At 31.8% G+C, this 6,166-nt stretch overlaps 1 long non-coding RNA gene across 1 annotated transcript; it reads left to right on the forward strand.

The window, feature by feature from the left end:
- The first annotated feature begins 3,920 nt into the window (after positions 1-3,920).
- Positions 3,921-4,918, forward strand: LOC108478219 (uncharacterized). The gene is made up of 2 exons (XR_001870281.2): positions 3,921-4,453; positions 4,660-4,918. It is a non-coding gene; the product is annotated as an uncharacterized LOC108478219 (long non-coding RNA).
- Positions 4,919-6,166: the final 1,248 nt, after the last annotated feature.

The raw sequence follows: 6,166 nt of genomic DNA on the forward strand, positions 1-6,166 counted from the left end.
TCAAGCTTTTGATTATCTGTCCAAACCTTTGGGTTCCAGGAATCAGCTTTACAAGTCAGCAGCAACGTCGGCTTTTCTAGAAAAAGAGAGCCTGAGCAAATAGATGTCCTTTTTAAGAAACACTAATGGTTAAAATGGAGCCTCCAAACTTGTATTTGGTTGGTACATAATTTTTTTTTATTTTTGCTTAGTTTGTACTTGAATTTACCATCAACCAAGTTAATATCTCTACATTAACACTGTTAGTTTGTGTTGGCATGACATTGATAGTCAATCCGATGTTATCATGTGGAACAAAAATCAAAAAATTAAAAGATCTTTTAAAATATGTAAATTAGTAATAAAAAAATTGGGTTAAAAATTATGTTAAGAATGAAAGTGGACAAATAATTATCCAGATACATCTGAATTTGGACACTCATTTGCTCATATTCATTCTAGAGATATTTTCTAGTAAGTTAACATTGGAATGTCAATGGGTTAGGCATCTGCAAATTTTGAAGTATTGAATCCACAAATTTGTCTTAAATTTTGAATTTGCAAAATATTTAACTTTTACTATCCAAATCCGAATTGAATAGCAATATTTTCCGAATATTCGAAACTGCAAAAATTAAAATTTTAAAAATAATATAAAATCAAATAAAAAATTAATTTATTTTATATTTATTCATTTTAAAGGAACAAAATAAAACAAAATAACAATCCAAACAAAACTTTCAAAATTCTTTTAAAAAAATCATGAATAGGTTTACATTTTACAAGTAATGAAACTAAAAGAACCAAAAAAATAGAAACAAGGTTACAAGAATGCACATAAACTGTCAAATGAGCAAAAAAACTAACTAGTCAAACGAGAAATTGAAGGCCGGTGGTCGGTGGTCAATGGTTGACGGTTGATAGTCGACGGTGCCTGTCAGGTGCTGTACAGTGGTTGGGATAGCCTGAGAGTCAAGGGCTGGGGAGGTCTTGGGGAAATTTTAGGTTTTGGCCTTTTTGGAAATCATAAATGGGACTTGAGAGTCGAAGGCCGAGGCCAGAGAATCTTCGATTGGGGAAATTTTATTTTAGTTTTTCTTTTAATGAATTTTAAGCTTTGTAGAGTTTTTTTCCTAACTTGATATGGGTTTATGTCGTGTAACACCCCTCGCCTAACTCAAAACACCAGGTCTGAGTTACGGAATGTTACAGTCATTGTCGGAGCAACTCTCATCAAATACACTGTAAATAAATCATTCAAATATTCCATCTTGTCATAGACACATTCACATTATGTACACAATTAAATCCGAGCCTAAATCGAGCTTACAAAAGCTCTTTTATAGACACTAGCATGAAATGGGACCAAATTATAAAGTTTTCAAAATTTCTGATCAGGTATCAATACCCTCATCTAGTACCGATACCAATTTGAGCTTGGATGTTCAAAAAATTTGATTTAAAACCTAATATATCGATACCAGTCATCAAGGTACTGATACTTTACCTCTGTATCAATACCATTTTAAAGTTCGATGTTTTGAAATTTTAAGAAAATTACTAAAGTACCAATATCCTTCTCAAGGTATCGATACCTTAAAGGAAAAATTTCGAAGTTTACATTTGGTACCTACTTCATTCCAAACCAAAACAAACCTTGCACATTTAGTGCAACTACACCAAATTTTCTTATGCAAAAATCATACTAAAACATACCAAAGCATTTAACCATTTTCCAATAAACCAAACCAATAAGCCTCAATTTGTCACCAAATCATTTCAATTCAACTTATTCCAAACTCAATTTATACTACTATGCTTTTAAGTTATTCAATATCATCCATTTCCATACCATGTCAAGCTCAAATATGCAATTTTAAGTACCATTTAGACAACTTAGCATATTACGAACTCACATATACAAATTGACATCGACTTTCATAAGATCAAACATTATTCAACATTCAACCAAAACAAACATTCTAGATAACAGACAAAACCTATGTACATACCACATAACTAAGGGTGTTCAAATTGTCGAAACCACCCTTTTACTTTAAAATTTTAATTTTAATAAAAAACAGGGGAATCGACTTTTGAAAAACAGAAATATGGAGTCGCCACCGATCCTTTTGTTTTGGTGTGATCGGGTCACCTAAGAATTTGGTTATTTTAATAAAACATTTTTGGTTTACTAAAACAATGATTCGGTCTCTGAAAATATGAGAAAAGCGGCTCGAGTTCGGTTATATGAAGAAGGATTAGCACCCTCATTACGCCCAAAATTGGTACCAAATCGATTAAATACTGTCCTTATGTCTAAAATTAAAAACGTTTTTGAAATGTGGTTCTTGTTAATAACATTTGAATAACCCGAGTTGGTTGCCAAAAATCTTCTTGTTTCGACGTCCGAAAGTTTATAATTTGAAATTGACAAAAGGATGCCCAACTATTTGGTCCAACAAAAAACCAAAACCCAACACGTTAGGGCACGATTCCACGAATTACCGAGTATCGAATATCACCTTTGTTTTAAAGGATTTTTAATAATTGTGAAACTAACTTAAAACGCATTAATGAGACGAAATTAATCATGAAATTTGGATTCTATAAAACCACATTTCAAAAAATCAAGCGGAAAACGATGACATGGGGTAATATGTGTATGGGATACAATCCATTAACGAACCCTAAAAAAGGATTAAATATAACTAGCCTAAGGAATATAATCCGACTACAATCATGCATGGAGAATAATTAACGCGACAATAAAAGACAATGAATAAATAATATGCAACAATAATGCACATAACATGATATAAAACAACCTATATAATGCATGGAAAAAAAGGATAACATTTGGAAGCCAACGCGAATATAAAACGATTTTAAAATAATGACGAATAAATGAATGCATAAATTACACGATATATGACTTGATGAATTTAAAACGATTTGTAAGAACAAACTAAGGATGCACACATACGATCTCTAAAATATATATTATAGGAGGAATATTTTCAAATCGAATAATATGTAAGGCATTAAAGAATTTCGGTCTAAAATTAACAATTTACATGTAGAAAATTTTAGCTTATGTATAAGATATAAAAAACGATAATAAAAATGTACAATGAAATATAATTCTTGTAACATAATGGATTTACAAATCAAGCATATGTATACATAAATAATTTTAAAAAAATAAAAATAATTATTATTATTTGTAAAACATAGAAATACATGCAAGCTGAAATTAATTTTATTATAAATTATATAATGAATTGAAGAATATGCTTACATATATGTAAAAAACAAAAACTACATGCATAAAATACATAGATTTAATAATATATATATTAAGTACAGATATCTATAAACATATATGTATATAATAATAATTTAGAAAATATATTATATAGGACTATATAATAAACTACAATAATAAATTTAAGAAAACATATGTACAAAATAACATAAGGTTAACAATGTGTATATATGAACTTTAATAAAAAGTAAAAATATATATGTGCAATAGCATATATAAAGAAAACAATTACATGAGGTAGTATACAAAATATGAAAGCATAGTTACCCAAATTACAATAAGTAAATGATGCAAGTTAGATGATGAATACAAATGAATGAACACAAGTAAAATAAAACAAAACATGAAGTGAATCTAAAAAAAGGATAATTGAAATCACATAAAAGAGAGGGTCTAATTGAAATCACGTTAAAATGGGAGGATAATTCGTAAATACAAATAAAGGCCAGCGCATAATGTATACAAATATACAAGGATCAAAACTGGAATTATTCCAGACTCCAAAACGCTGTGTGCAGGTGCAGACTAAAATGCAAATGCACGCGAATCGCAGGGGCAATTTAAGAAAAAAATAAAATAAATATGTGGGCTGATTAAAGCACGACACAAAAGGGGAAGGGTTCATTGCGGAATTAACCCATTTGATGCGCTAAGGCACGGGTCGGGTCTGGAAATGGGCAGACGCGCGGATCCTCTTGCCCTTAAACGCCACCGTTTCTTAAATCAGCCTCTATAAACCCTTTTTTTTTTTATTAGCCCTTAACACACCTCCCCCCCCCCCCCCTTTTATTTGAAATGAGCCTGCATGCTGCTAGGGCTTCATTCAGCAGCCGCCAAACCCACCATTTGATTTGGTGGTCGACAGTGCGCAAGCGGAGGCCGGATCCTGCTGAAGAAAAGCTCGCCCGCGGTGGTTCGGTGACTTTACTTCCCCTTTCCTTTTTCTTTTAACAAAAAAAAAAAAACTTAAGATCCTACGCTATTCTATCAAACAAGCGAAATACAACAACGAAAAAAACAAAGAAAAACAACCCTCGCCCGAATCACCATATTTTCGAAACAGATGGGCTTTCATCGGTGTTTTTTCGAGTGTTCATTTCGTTTGTGTTAATATCATAAGGAAAATGAGAAGAAAGATGAAAAAGGGTAAGCAGATTCGAAAAATCACCTTCTTTGCTTTTGTATTGTTTCGTATTGCTAGTGAATATGTTCGTAAAATGTCTACCTTATTACAAGATTAAAATCTAGCTTTTTATAGCCGAAAAGAAAGAGGAAGAATTAACGAAATAAATAAAAATACAATGTTTTCCTTTTGTTTGCATTTGCTGTTGTTTTCGTTTGTCTTCTTGCAGGTACGGGTGCACGCTGGCGTGTGTACGGGAGCGTGTGCTGGCGTACGGGGTGTGGGCGTGGTGCCAGGAGGAGTGTACGGGGTTGCTGCGGCGCAGGCCAAGGCTGCTAGGGTTTCTTCCTTGGCTCTTGTTTTAGACATTGGGCCTATTGGGCCTGTATTTGGGTCCTGGGTTTTAAAAATAGGCCTAGGTTATGTAATTGGGTTTGGGCTATGTAATTGGACTTTAAACATTTAATGGACTGTTATAATTTTATTTATTTTATGTTTATGGTTTTTTTTTGGTTTATTTTTTTGGTTTGTTTTGTGTTTGCATGGGTCGGGCAAATTTGGCCCACTACACAAATGATAAACTGAATCGAACTAGTATTAACCGAATTAACTGAACGTTTTAATCCTTTAACCATTAACCAAACTGAAATATTTCGATTAATTCGGTCGGTTAACCAAATTAATCGAAAGTTATATGTTTTTTTTGTTAAAAAAATATAAAACATATAAAAAATTGATAATGTTCATTTGACCGAATTAACCGAATTAGTAATAGCCTAATACATATAATATATAATATTTTTGTTAAGTTTGGTTAATTACCCGATTTTGAACCGAATTAACTGTTAATCGAAATTTTACAAAACCTTTAACTGACCTCTAAACGAACTCGATCAATTAATTGACTGATTAACTGAATTAGATTGGTTCGGTCGATTAATTCTGTTTTAACCGAAATTTGAACACTCTTACACATAACCGAGCTAAAAATGGTTAAAAGACTACCGAGTTGATAGCAGGATAGTGTGAGCTTTGATACGATTCGATTGACATGTTCCGCAAGCTAACAACTACAAGAAAAAGAAACAACGATATAAACATATCGAATGCTTAGTAAGTTCATAGGCATAAAACAATAACTTACCTCATTTTACAATTTAATACAATATGCTAATCAACTTGAAAATTTTGCCTAAACATGGCAACCATAGATCAACAATGTGAGTTCATTATATAACCAATTCTTATAGTAATTCAAACTTTTAACATTACAGTTCGATTCAATACCAGTCACATGAAATCAACAATTCAATACCATTTGCATAATTCAATCAACGTTTAACCATGTGTAAACCAAACTTATATCATTCCATTGTCATTTTTCATTTTCCATTAACCATTTAGCCTAAAGAACTTTAATGAACAAATTCAGATACATGGGTAACTACATCATACCAGATTGTTGGTCCAAGCAATAACTACACCACACTAGGACACCAAAGTGCAAGACCCGTAGACTATCATATAAAATCATATACAAATATGTCCATCCACCATACTAGTGTAACATTCCGAAATAGGGCCTAAACGGAACAGTGGTTGCGAAACCACAAATTCAGGGTAAAAAAAATAAAATAAAAAATATTTTATTATTATTTTGAGGTTCATGGTATGATTACATGATTGTGTGAAAATTTCGTGATAAAATTCTATGCATAAAGTGCTTAAATTGAGGT

The sequence above is a fragment of the Gossypium arboreum genome, chromosome 12 (genome assembly GCF_025698485.1).
Source record: "Gossypium arboreum isolate Shixiya-1 chromosome 12, ASM2569848v2, whole genome shotgun sequence".
Taxonomy (NCBI): domain Eukaryota; kingdom Viridiplantae; phylum Streptophyta; class Magnoliopsida; order Malvales; family Malvaceae; genus Gossypium; species Gossypium arboreum.